Source organism: Ipomoea nil, unplaced genomic scaffold, assembly GCF_001879475.1.
Source record: "Ipomoea nil cultivar Tokyo-kokei standard unplaced genomic scaffold, Asagao_1.1 scaffold0715, whole genome shotgun sequence".
Taxonomy (NCBI): Eukaryota; Viridiplantae; Streptophyta; class Magnoliopsida; order Solanales; family Convolvulaceae; genus Ipomoea; species Ipomoea nil.
In genome coordinates, this window is record NW_017617143.1 from 420,525 (window position 1) to 434,851 (window position 14,327).

Sequence of the window (14,327 nt, forward strand, 5' to 3'; positions counted from 1 at the left end):
GCTTCGTCCGAGCATGGAACACAGGATTAGCACACAAGTACGTAGCACCAAGATTATCACACCATAAGTGGGAGGGGTGCCCAGTGTGTATCCCAAGTTCCTGTAACAGCGATACCATCCAGGTGACTTCAGCAGCAACGTCAGCTAGGGCTTTATACTCCGCCTCAGTGGAAGAGCGAGCTACGGTGCGCTGTTTCCGGGAGAGCCAGGAAACAAGATTACTTCCGAGAAAGACGGCATAGCCACTGGTGCTTTTCCTGTCTACCGGACACCCAGCCCAGTCAGAGTCGGAGTAGGCGTGGATGTCACTAGAAGCGGAAGGAGAGAATCGGAGCCCGTAATGAAGAGTGCCCTTGATATAGCGCAAGACACGTTTCACCATTGCCCAGTGGTCATCAGTAGGAGAGTGCATGAATTGACATAGGCGATTGACAGCATATGCGAGATCCGGTCGAGTGATAGTCAAGTACTGCAGGGCGCCAACAATCCGCCGATACTGCGTAGGGTTTTCAAAAGGCTGCTCGGACGGTGTGACGGCTTGTGTAATGGATGTCGGGGTAGTAAGTGGTTTGCAATCCGTCATCCCAGAACGATGAAGTAAATCCACCATGTACCGATGCTGTGACAAAATCATCCCGCCAGTAGTCGAGACTGTCTCGATGCCCAAGAAGAACCCAGGTGTGCCAAGGTCTCTAATCTTGAATGCCGATGCAAGACGCCGTAGCAAGGACTCAACTAAGGCGGCGTCACTTCCCATCATGATGATGTCATCCACATAGACGAGTAAAAAGACTTTAGATGCACCCGCCGAGTGGTAGAATAATGAGACATCAGTTTTGGATGATGCAAAACCTGCAGTTAGCAAAAAATCGTGTAGTCTCTTGAACCAGGCCCTTGGGGCCTGTTTGAGCCCATATAGAGACCGCTGCAAAAGACAGACGTGATCGGGATGTGTTGGATCTTCATATCCGGGAGGTTGTTTCATGTATACCGTCTCGGCTAAATGGCCATTCAGGAAGGCGTTGTGGACGTCCAGCTGACGTAGTGTCCAATTTTTCGAGACAGCTAACGAAAATAAGATGCGGACAGTCGTGGGTTTGACAACCGGACTGAACGTATCAAAGAAGTCCTCCCCTGCGACTTGATTGAAGCCTTTGGCAACTAACCGAGCTTTATATCGTTCAATCGAGCCATCGGCAGTCCGTTTCGTACGGAAGACCCATTTGCACCCAATGACCCATTAGTCCGGGGGAACTAATCGCCATGTGTTGTTGTGAAGAAGAGCATTGAACTCTTGATCCATTGCGTCACGCCACTGTGGATGACCTACAGCTTGGGAGTAGCATGTTGGATCAGTTGTTGCAGTTAGAGCATGAAATTCTTCATTATTACCCCGAGTCATACGCCGGAGGCGCATAGCCAGAGGTTGGACAGTGGTCCGTTTCCGGCCCCGTCGTGGTGCACTTGGCTCAATAGCCAACAAAGGTGCTTCTTGGGCCAGTGGGACCGGTTCAGGGTCCGGAGTTGGCATAAGTTGACAAGATTGCACCGGTGACACGGGTGCGGATGCCCAAGGTAGAGACGCAGGTGTAGGTTCCTGAGCCTGCACAGAACCTGTTGCAAAGGGAAACACATTCTCGTCAAACCGCACATGGCGACAGATATAGGTTTTCCCACTGATTGGATCGATGCATCTATATCCCCTATAGGACGGTGGGTAACCTAAGAAGACGCACGGAGTGGAACGATACTCCATCTTGTGCCGATTATACGGCCGTAGATGAGGGTAACATTGGCACCCGAAGACACGAAGAAATTGGTAAGGGGGTGATTTTTTGTAGAGGCGATAGTATGGGCTTTCAAACTTTAAGACTGAGGTGGGAAGGTAGTTAATTAAACGGGTGGCAGTCTCAAAAGCGTAGTCCCAATATTCTTGCGGGACAGAGCTTTGAGCAAGAAGAGCTAACCCCGTTTCGACAATGTGTCTGTTACGGCGTTCAACTTTTCCATTTTGTTCATGCGTATATGCGCAAGACTGCCGATGTTCAATTCCCAAGGATTCAAAGGTTGTATGTAATTTTCTGTATTTACCCCCTAAATCTGATTGGATTGACTTGATAGAGCGCGAGAACTGCCGCTCTACCAACAGACGAAACGAGTCAAAACTTTTATAGATATCTGATTTTACCCGTAGTGGATAAAACCAGGTAAACCGTGTGAAGTCATCAGCAAACAATAAAAAATAGCGATAGCCACTATTCGACACTACAGGAGCTGGGCCCCAGATATCAGTAAATAATAGATCTAATACATTTTGACTATTATTTTGAATGCTATCTAACTTGAAACGGGAAGACTTGCCGAGATGGCTAGCCGTGCACGACCCCAACTCTTTGGAATTATTGACTTGAACAGGACAGCTTTGTAGAATTTTGTTTTGGACCACACTATGCGGGTGACCAAGCCTACGATGCCACACGGCCGGCGTAGCACGGGAACTCACAAACGCAAAGTGGGAATGAGATACGGGCAATTTGTATAGACCGCCCGCGGTTGGACCTTTAAGCAGCGTGACCCTGGTTTTGGAATCCTTCACAAAAAATCAATTTCCATGAAATTCAAAATATACATGATTGTCATTTGCAAATTTTTGGACAGAAAGTAACGGGACTGTTAAGTTAGGGACGTGCAACACATTTGACATGATTAAGTGTTTTGACTCAGATGGAATAGACGCATGACCAATCTGCGAGATTGCCAAACCTGTACCGTTTCCAACCCGGAGCGTGTCCGGGCCAACATATTCCTCCACGTGACTCAGCATGCCGGCGTCCGGCGTGGCGTGAGCGGTGGCTCCGGTGTCCGGATACCATGACTCCGCCGGGGTGGTGACGTTGCCGGCCGGATCACCCGAGACCGCCATATTGTCCTGCGCCGGTGGTGGTGGTGGTGCGGAATACCGCTTGTAGCAGTAGAGGGCCGTGTGGCCGTGAGAACGGCATATTTGGCATCGGGGACCTCCTCTACCACCGCGACCATTTCTGCCAGAGTGACTGCCACGGCCACCTCTCCCTGATCTGCCGGAATTGTTGCTGCCACGACCACCATCCGTATGCGAACCTGCTGCACGTCCCCGGCCTGCATACAACGCCGAATGAGAGCCACCATCTGCCGGAGCGAAGTCGTCTGCCAAAAAGAAATCCGCCGCCTGCAGATGATCCGCCATTTGCGGCAAGGTGAGCGGAGTGTTCGCCGTGAGCGACGCGGCGTAGCTTCTATATTCCGGACGGAGACCTCTCAGGACATACAGGTTCTGCTCGCCGAGTGACAGTGGTTGGCCGGCCTGCGCAAGAGCCTCGACAAGAAGCTCCGCACGCCCAAGAAATTCTGTCGGGGAAGAACTGCCTTGGCGCATGGTCTGGAATTGATTGAGAAGGCTTAGACACCTGGCTTGGGTGTTCGAACCGAGAGCCGAGCAGATGGAGTGCCACACCTCCGCGGATGTATTCCGGCCTACAGCGAGATGGAGAACCTCATCAGACATCGCCGAGATGAGGAGGGAAAGGATCGATTGATCCTGTTGAGTCCATATTTTGTGCGCCGGATTGGGCACCAGATCGGCGGAGGAGGAGTCGGAGCCCAACAAACAACAAACTCTAAGAAAAACATAAACATAAACTCTTCCCCAACAAAAAGGAAAAATCATAAAACATAAACTCTTCCCCAACAAAAAGGAAAAATCATCAAATAGACTCATTACCTTTACAGAGATGCAGATTTCCTTGGGAGAGTGAAGATGATTTTCTTGCCATTCCAGGAATCTTACAATTAAAAATATCATATAAAATAAAAACTCTGCCAATACCTTCTTTTGTCACACATGGTCTTGTACAATGATTTATCTTATTTTCTTTACTTGATAATACATAGATGTGAGATTTACCCTTAGATAATGTTTGTAATGTTCTTTCGTAATCTATAAATAATAATTCGAATATAATATGTTTAGATAATTATATTTCCATAAATTCAATATCTCTTTTAGTTGGAATACCACGGAGGATACACGTGATCAGGTTGCGGGGCTGCTTAGTGTGCCCAACGCTGACAATTTTTGGAAGGTATTTGGGTCTGCCATCATTTATAGGTAGAAATAAAAGGGTTGCTTTTTTATGCTAACACTATGTGTTGGGACTATGTCCCCCCCTGGCTTCTTTCTAGCTTCGTAATTAATTCCACAATGATTTTTGGCTTTCAAAAAAGATAATTATATTTTAATTTTGCAAATTGTGATATAATTATAATTTTTTTAACTTGTATTTAACATTAATATAATTTATTTGACATATTTTTATTTTATAATTATAATATTATAAAATTTAAAATTATACAGTTCATAACATAATATAATTTATAAAAATGTATATATAGGCCAAAACTAATATATCGTACAAGGTCTCAAGTGTTATCAAAAGATATATTGTATATGCACTGCGCGGCGTATATTCGACATATACGTGCACTTGTTGACAACAATGGTTAAATATTCTAAATTAACAATATTAGTTTAAAAGTGTATATGTATGACCGCATAGCGCAGTGGATTAGCGCGTTTGACTTCGGATCAGAAGGTCGTGGGTTCGACTACCACTGTGGTCGCTTAAATTATTTCCCTAGAAGAAAAACCTAAAACATAAACTCACCCCCAACAAAAAGGAAAAATCCTAAAACATAAACTCTTCCCCAGCAAAAATGAAAGGAAAAATCGTCTGCCAACACCTTCTTTTTGTCACACATGGTCTTGTACAATGATTTATCTTATTTTCTTAACTTGATATTACATAGATGTGAGATTTACCCTTAGATAAACTCTAAGAAAAACATAAACATAAACTCTTCCCCAACAAAAAGGAAAAATCCTAAAACAAAAACTCTTCTCCAACAAAAAGGAAAAATCGTCAAATAGACTCATTAACTTTACACGATGCAGATTTCCTTGGGAGAGTGAAGATGATTTTCTTGCCATTCCAGGAATCTTACAATTAAAAATATCATATAAAATAAATACTCAGCCAACACCTTCTTTTATCACACATGGTCTTTTACAATGATTTATCTTATTTTCTTTACTTGATATTACATAGATGTGAGATTTACCCTTAGATAATGTTTGTAAAGTTCTTTCGTAATCTATAAATAATAATTCGAATATAATATGTTTAGATAATTATATTTCCATAAATTCAATATCTCTTTTAGTAGGAATACCACGGAGGATACACGTGATCAGGTTGCGGGGCTGCTTGGTGTGCCCAACGCTAACAATTTTTGGAAGGTATTTGGGCCTGCCATCATTTATATGTAGAAATAAATGGGTTGCTTTTTTATGCTAACACTATGTGTTGGGACCATGTCCCCCCTGGCTTCTTTCTAGCTTCGTAATTAATTCCACAATAATTTTTGGCTTTCAAAAAAGATAATTATATTTTAATTTTGTAAATTGTGATATAATTATAATTTTTTAACTTGTATTTATCATTAATATAATTTATTTGTCATATTTTTATTTTATAATTATAATATTATAAAATTAAAAATTATACAGTTCATAACTTAATATAATTTATAAAAATGTATATATAGGCCGCAACTAATATATCGTACAAGGTCTCAAGTGTTATCAAAAGATATATTGTATATGCACTGCGCGGCGTATATTCGACATATACGTGCACTTGTTGACAACAATGGTTAAATATTCTAAATTAACAATATTAGTTAAAAGTATATATGTATGACCGCATAGCGCAGTGGATTAGCGCGTCTAACTTCGGATCAGAAGGTCGTGGGTTTGACTCCCACCGTGGTCGTTTAAATTATTTCCCTTTAAGAAAAACCTAAAACATAAACTCATCCCCAACAAAAAGGAAAAATCCTAAAACATAAACTCTTCCCCAACAAAAAGGAAAAATCGTCAAATATACCCTTAGATAATGTTTGTAAAGTTCTTTCGTAATCTAAAAATAATAATTCGAACATAATATGTTTTGATAATTATATTTTCATAAATTCAATATCTCTTTTAGTAGGAATACCACGGAGGATACACGTGATCAGGTTGCGGGGCTGCTTGTTATGCCCAACACTGAAAATTTTGGAAGGTATTTGGGCCTGCCATCGTTTATAGGTAGAAATAAAAGGGTTGCTTTTTCATGCTAACACTATGTGTTGGGACTATGTCCCCCCTGGCTTCTTTCTAGCTTCGTAATTAATTCCACAATGATTTTTGGCTTTCAAGAAAGATAATTATATTTTAATTTTGTAAATTGTGATATAATTATAATTTATTTAACTTGTATTTAACATTAATATAATTTATATGTAATATTTTTATTTTATAATTATAATATTATAAAATTTGAGGATATATAGTTCATAACTTAATATAATTTATTAAAATGTATATATAGGCCGCAACTAATATATCGTACAAGGTCTCAATTGTAATGAAAAGATATATTGTATATGCATTGTGCGGCGTATATTCGGCATATACGTGCACTTGTTGACAACAATGATAAAATATTCTAAATTAACAAGATTATCTTAAAATTATATATGTATGAACGCATTGCGCAGTGGATTAGCACGATTGACTTCGGATCAAAAGGTCGTGGGTTCGACTCGCAAAGAAAAATCCTAAAACATAAACTCTTCCCCAACAAAAAGGAAAAATGGTCACATAGACTCCTTAACTTTAGATGAAAAATCAATTAGGCCCTCACACATTAAATAGGTTCAATTTTACTCGAACTCTTTAAAATTTTGCAATTAGACATAATTTACACGATGCAGATTTCCTTGGGTGAGTGAAGACGATTTTCTTGCCATTCGAGGAATCTTACAAATATCATATAAAATAAAAATTCTGCCAACACCTTCTTTTGTCACACATGATCTTGTACAGTGATTTATCTTTTTTCGTTACTAGATATTACATAGATGTGAGATTTACCCTTAGATAATGTTTGCAAAGTTCTTTCGTAATCTAAAAATAATAATTCGAATATAATATGTTTAGATAATTATATTTCCATAAATTCAATATCTCTTTTAGTAGGAATACCATGGAGGATACACGTGATCAGGTTGCGGGGCTGCTTGGTATGCCCAACGCTGACAATTTTGGAAGGTATTTGGGCCTGCCATCGTTTATAGGTAGAAATAAAAGGGTTGCTCTTTCATGCTAACACTATGTGTTGGGACTACGTCCCCCCCCCCCCCCCCCCTTGCTTCTTTCTCGCTTCGCAATTAATTCCACAATGATTTTTGTCTTTCGAAAAGGATAATTATATTTTAGTTTTGTAAATTGTGAAATAATTATAATTTTTTAAACTAGTATTTAACATTAATATAATTTATAGGTAATATTTTTATTTTATAATTATAATTTTATAAAATTTAAAAATATATAGTTCATAACTTAATATAATTTATAAAAATGTATATATAGGCCGCAACTAATATATCGTACAAGGTCTGAAGTGTTATCAAAAGATATATTGTATATGCACTGCACGGCGTATATTCGACATATACGTGCATTTGTTGACAACAATGATTAAATATTATAAATTAACAATATTAGTTGAAAAGTATATATGTATGAACGTATAGCGCAGTGGATTAGCGCGTCTGACTTCGGATCAGAAGGTCGTGGGTTCGACTCCCATTGTGGTTGCTTAAATTATTTCCCTTTTGAAAAACCTAAAACATAAACTCTTCCCCAACAAAAAGGAAATATCCTAAAACATAAACTCTTCCCCAAAAAAAAAAAGGAAAAATGGTCAAATAGAGTCCTTAACTTTGGATGAATAATCAATTAGGCCCTCACACATTCAAAATGTTCAATTACATTCGAACTCTTTAAAATTTTGCAATTAGACATAATTTACACGATGCAGATTTCCTTGGGAGGGTGAAGATGATTTTCTTGCCATTCGAGGAATCTTACAAATATCATATAAAATAAAAATTCTGCCAACACCTTCTTTTGTCACACATGGTCTTGTACAGTGATTTATCTTTTTTCTTTACTAGATATTACATAGATGTGAGATTTACTGTTGGTCCCGAAAGGGTGGCGAGAAGTTTAGAGGGGTGGGGGGGGGGGGTGAATAGACTTCTCTAACTTTTTAAAACTTATCTCCAAAACACACAAGGCAAATAATACTTTGGTAATTTCAACTCTAAGTAACAAGCATCGACAAGATAAACAACTTAGACTGTGCAGCGGAATAGGTAGCGGCAAAGTGTTATGTTTAAATAGTGCGGTGCTCAAAGAGAAATTCTAAACATGCAACATGTTAGAAAACTTGATATGGTTCAAAGATGATGTATGTAAAGTTTGGCTTGCATGCGAACGTGGGTGCCCACTACGGGTACCCACCACTTATCATCTTATTATGTTTTTCAAAAAATAATATTTAAATTATTTGCACATAATAAAAAAATAAAATCCATTAGTGATACTAAAACATAAATAATGGAAATATTTAAATATAATAACTAAATTGTTAATTTTTAAAAATAAACTTAGTAGTTTTGATATAAAAAATAGTAAAAAGATACACGGAGTTATATAAACTATTATAAATAACTACATACTAGTATTTATTTTACTATTATATATATATATATATACACACACACACTGGTGGGTCGGGTGGGGTTCTAGGCGGGTCTTGTACATAGAACCCGAATCCAACCCGACCCACCGCGGGTTTTCTTTTTTAAGACCCACCCCCGACCCACCACCCACCATCACCCAAAAAAACCCGATCCATGCGGGGTGGATTCGGGTGGATATCCACGGGTCGGATTGAAATTGCCATCCCTACCTGAAGAAGAAGGGATGCAACTTATTGATACAGTTGTTCTCACAGATCCGAATAGAAGTCCATTCGGATCTCCTCAAAACTTTGTGCAGATGAATGATCAAGATGATGGCATATTTTCATCCTTATTTGCAAAAGTGGCCGAATCCAGTGATGTTGTTTGTCAAACAATTGGAGAAAAATTGGTTGAACAAAACCAAAAGCTAGAACAACAACACACGGATACCCGAGTCAATCTGAAAGAACTCATGGAGCACCAAAATATTTTGAAGACTCAGATTGACAAAGCAGAAAGAATCTTGAAAGGAGAATTGACAAAAGGCTTACTTGAAGTGATTCAGCTCATGAAGAAGGAACGTGAAGCAGCTGAAAAGATTAACAACAAACGCCACTTGCGACAAGTCAAGGCGATTCAAGACCAAGAAAGCCGAATCAACAAACTTGAAGTTGAGCTCGCAGTTACAACAAACAAGCTGGACAACGTACAAACCGTGTCCATTGAAACGCACAATAGTGTTGAAACTGTGAAGGCAAACCAAGACCGAGATTTTAAGACCCTTGAATTTTTGGTTGATAACGCCAAAAGGGGGGAAGAAATTCTCAGTCACTTGGCTTTGCTACAACAAGAATTTATTCTTAGAAGCCAACAACAGCCAGTAATGTCTACTCAAGGTACAGGCCGAAGCCGCGGACAATCCTCACAATGACCATCTCAGATTGGTTTTGCTCAGTTCGCGATCCTAGTCTTGGTACGAGTACATCGAAGGTTTCTGAACAGCGTGGCTGGTTCGAATGCTCTAAAGGTACTACCACTCAGACAACAATATGGACTAAGGAAAATCTACCAAGCATGATCAAAAAATGGCCTGCAGCCGATCAAGCCCAATGGATCTCGGAGAAGAATAAAGAAGAAGAAGGCAAAAGGAAAAGAACCGAGATGTGGTATGAATTAAGAGATTTCACTGGAAATATGGGCATGAATCTTGGAGAAGAAAGAAGCTTCGAAGAATGTGTCTTATGGTGGGAAAACGGAGTTCTTCCGAGCAACAATATCAAAGAAGCTTTTGGACATTACATGGCCGGACAGCTTACAAAGAAATTTCAGAATGCAAAGTTCAAAGATGATTTCTTCAAGCTCAGAGAACATGTCAATGAAATTTTGAAGAAAGACTCTGGTGTGAAGAAACACAGAAGATAATCTGAAAATTCTCTTAAGCTGATATTTTCTATTTTCGAACCTCTGTTGCGTTTTTCTCAATATTTTCGAAATATATAAATAATAATTTCCCATGGTCTATTTTGAGTCTTTACTTTTGTTTGTTTAATGTAATTAGACTTTCGTGAATTAAAAGACAAGAAATATGTCAAACGCACGACAAAATTAAAAAAATTGATCATGTTCAAAATAAAAATAATTCAAGATGCGTTTAGGAGCTTGTCTAAAAAAATTAATTCACAAGTTTTCTTTTGATTGTGTCTAGAAAACCATTGTTAAACTCATCTTGGCTTTGTCAAATAAAATTGAGCAAAAAGATTATTTTTCAAAGACTTAAAGCCAATGACTAAGTATAGGTTTTGGCATTATCAAAAGGTGGGAAATTGTTAGGAATAAAGTGTAATGGTTTTGATATGGCAAATATGTATTTGTAGATCCCCCAATTTTATTTGATAGGTCTAGTAGAGTCTAAGACCATGATCGGGAAATTATTTAAATTGGAAACGAGAAAAACAGAGGAAGTTGCATGAAAATAGTAGAAGAAGATATCAAGCCGAAAATCAAGAATCTGTCTGGAGAAAATGACAAATTGAAGAAGAAGTTGAATGATATGAAATTCACGTCTATGCTACTCAAGAAGATATCCCAGAAGAATTTTCGTGAAAGAAAATTAAGATTGGAAGATTGCATGAATTTGACTTGGAGATCAAGCATCTATTGAAAGAAAGGAGTACATCAAATATGATTGGAGATTTAATCTATAGAGTTACGGACGAAGTGGAAGATGCTTGATATGTTATGCGAAATGGCTCAAGTTTGAATCTCACCATCAATAATTTTACAAGGTAAAATTTGAGAAGCCAAATTTAATTAAATCTGATGGAGTTGGGCGCCAATTACAAGTGGAAATTGGGAAACAATATCTGATGGAGTTGGGCGCTAGTTTGGCTTTGGGCGCCAATTACAAGTGGAAATTGGGAAACAATTTCACTTGGGTGGCAATTGGCTCCCAATGGGAGCCAATTTAGAATTGAAATTGGGAGCCAATTGAGGTTCCGAAATTGTAATCAATTGAAATTGGGAGCATGGGAATCAATTCAAGATGGGAGCCAATGTAGAATTGAAATTGGGAGCCAATTGAGGTTCCGATTCAAAGAAGACATGGAGAGTCAATTGGGAGCCAATTACAATGGAGAAATTCAAATTGGGTGCCAATTACAAGTCAATTGCAATTGGGTGTCAATTACAAAGGAGAAATTCAAATTGGGTGGAAGTTCACAACCAGTTTGAAGTCTGAGAACACCCAGGCGTGAGAATGAAGAAGATGAAGATGAATTAACAAGTATAGGATTAAATTGAAGAATATTTTTTAAATCCCAAAGATACAAGGACCACTTCAGATAATATAATCAAGATTGATTATAATTGTCAATAAAATAATTGTATAGGTATAGTTGAAACCAAATACGGGACATAAGGGAGAACACATAAAAGTTAGGGCATAAAATATTAAATATATACTAATATTGTTTGAGGAGATTCCGACATTAGGATTTGTGGTTAAGTTCTGTTAATACTTTAATATTAGAATTAGATTAATGGTGTAGTTATAATTCTGTATTAGACTTTAATATTAGAATTAGACTAACGGTGAATTAACGGAAAAGTTAAATGGATAATCATATAATTAAGGATAAATTAGAAAATCTTAAAAGAAAAAAATTATAACCTGAACAATATGAACCATTCATGTGATTTAATAATTTGGCGGTCATTTTTTTCTACCCAATTTTAACACATTTGGTCCTCCCGACCAAATCACCGGCCAAATATCGCCGGAATCTTTTAATTCTATTTTAATTTGTTTAATTCGGGGGTAAATCGGTCATTCTATGTTCTTCCTTCTTCTTCTTTCTTCTTCATCCTTCTTCGAAAAAATACGTCCACAGTGGTAGTGTGTATACCTCATAAAAGCAATTGGCCAGACCAATTCAATTTCTCAAAGTAATAATAAAGAAAACAGTTAAAGTAATTGAATTATTAAATATTGAAATTTTCTAACCAAAATCAGAAAAATCTGTTTAAATAATAAAGCATCAGAGTCTTCTCCGACTTAAAATAATCCATTGCCGACCGATCAGTATTTCTCTCAAATGGCGTCGCAATAATCTGTATCACAAGGCCAAGGTGAACAATGTATTTGGGTAAAAAAGGCATCAATTTGATGGCATTGTGGTGAGCAACTCTGCTTATTGTTCTTCCGGCGACTTGTGAAATTAACAAAATAATATAAAAAGGCATCTTGTTTTCTTGATGAAAAGATGGAGACCTGTGCTGAAAAGCTTCAAGAAAAAGTTGATTTTGTTGTTGGGTATGGGAATGAAGAGGAGGGTAGAGAGAGTTGTTCTGGTTCTGAGTATTTGGTGTCAGAGACAACTCTCAATGAAGAACTCAACAAATCCCTCAAGTAGTTAATATGATTGACTTTATTAATTATATATTTTTTTTAATTTTTTTTCATGATATTAATAAAATACTTGGTAAATAAATATATAGCATTATTTTATGTTATAACTTTGATATTTTTTTTTTATTATAAGGAAGGAGGATACCCTACATATACACAACTATTGCCTCAATTGAGGTTCAAACCTTACACCTCCCACTTAGGGGAGCAATCCGATACCAGTGGACTATAAGCCACTTGGTTATAACTTTGATATTTAATTATATTCTAATATTGTTTGAGGAGATTCTGACATTAGGATTTGTGGTTAAGTTCTATTAAGACTTTAATATTAGAATTAGATTAATGGTGTAGTTATAATTCTATATTAGACTTTAATATTAGAATTAGACTAACGGTGAATTAACGGAAAAGTTAAATGGATAATCATATAATTAAGGATAAATTAGAAAATCTTAAAAGAAAAAAATTAAAACCTGAACAATATGAACCATTCATTTGATTTAATAATTTGGCAGTCATTTTTTCTACCCAATGTTAATAATTAAATAAATTCGCAGGTCAAATCCGCTTGTATAATCCGCTAACGTTAACCGCTAACTGCTGATTGTCAAACAAGGACATTGCGAGGTAGTTCTCACTTCAATTTGTTGTGTGATTTGAATACTCTCGTTGTCACAAAATCTCTTAAGTAGTTAATATGGTTGGCTTTATTAATTATATTCTTTTAATTTTACCATTGAGTCACCGTGATTTACAACTTCCCACAATGCTCTGTCGGGCCCGAGTGTGGGGGGCCCTTGGGGTTGAGGACTCAACCTTTGGGAGAATAATTGCCTATTTAAATACGCAAATTCAACCTTCAATTATCTATGCATGAACAATTTCAATATAATCTTGCCTTAATATATTTTAAAGTACTTATTTAAAAAAAGGCATTGGGCATTATCCCAATCGCGCAATGCGCGTAAAAAACTAGTTTTTTACGCGCATTGCACGATTGGGATAATGGCCAATGTTTTTTTTTTTTTTTTAAATAAGTACTTTAAAGTATATTAAGGCAAGATTATATTGAAATTGTTCATGCATAGATAATTGAAGGTTGAATTTGCGTATTTAAATAGGTAATTCTTCTCCCAAAGGTTGAGTTCCCAACCCCAAGGGCCCCCCACACTTTGACCCGACAGAGCATTGTGGAAAGTTGTAAATCACGGTGACTCAATGGTTCAGCAGACAGGACCAAATGCCGGTGCGAACAAGGAATCTGCCCACTTTGGACATAATTCCCGCACTGCCGCCGCCGAGGTTCAAACCTTGGTCTCTTCTCCCAAATACTGCCCACTAAACCATTGAGCTAAGCCCGTGCGGGTTAAATATATAATTCTAAGTTTACAAATGCAAGATAATATAGTCAAGATTGATTATAATTGTCAATAAAATAATTGTATAGGTATGATTGAAACCAAATACGGGACATAAGAGAGAACAAATAAAAATTAGGCATAAAATATTAAATATATACTAATATTGTTTGAGGAGATTTCGACATTAGGATTTGTGGTTAAGTTCTATTAAGACTTTAATATTAGAATTGGATTAATAGTGTAATTATAATTCTATATTAGACGTTAATATTAGAATTAGACTAACGGTGAATTAACGGTATTTAACGGAAAAATTAAATGGATAATCATATAATTAAGGATAAATTAGAAAAACTTTAAAAAAAAATTAAAATCTGAACAAA

General features: G+C 37.3%; 3 non-coding genes across 3 annotated transcripts; all 3 read left to right on the forward strand.

Moving 5' to 3' along the window:
- The first annotated feature begins 4,585 nt into the window (after positions 1-4,585).
- Positions 4,586-4,659, forward strand: TRNAR-UCG. The gene has a single exon. It is a non-coding gene; the product is annotated as a tRNA-Arg (tRNA).
- Positions 4,660-5,796: 1,137 nt separating this feature from the next.
- On the forward strand, positions 5,797-5,870 carry TRNAR-UCG. Its single transcript has one exon. It is a non-coding gene; the product is annotated as a tRNA-Arg (tRNA).
- A 1,797-nt stretch (positions 5,871-7,667) lies between these two features.
- Positions 7,668-7,741, forward strand: TRNAR-UCG. Its single transcript has one exon. It is a non-coding gene; the product is annotated as a tRNA-Arg (tRNA).
- The last annotated feature ends 6,586 nt before the right edge of the window (positions 7,742-14,327 follow it).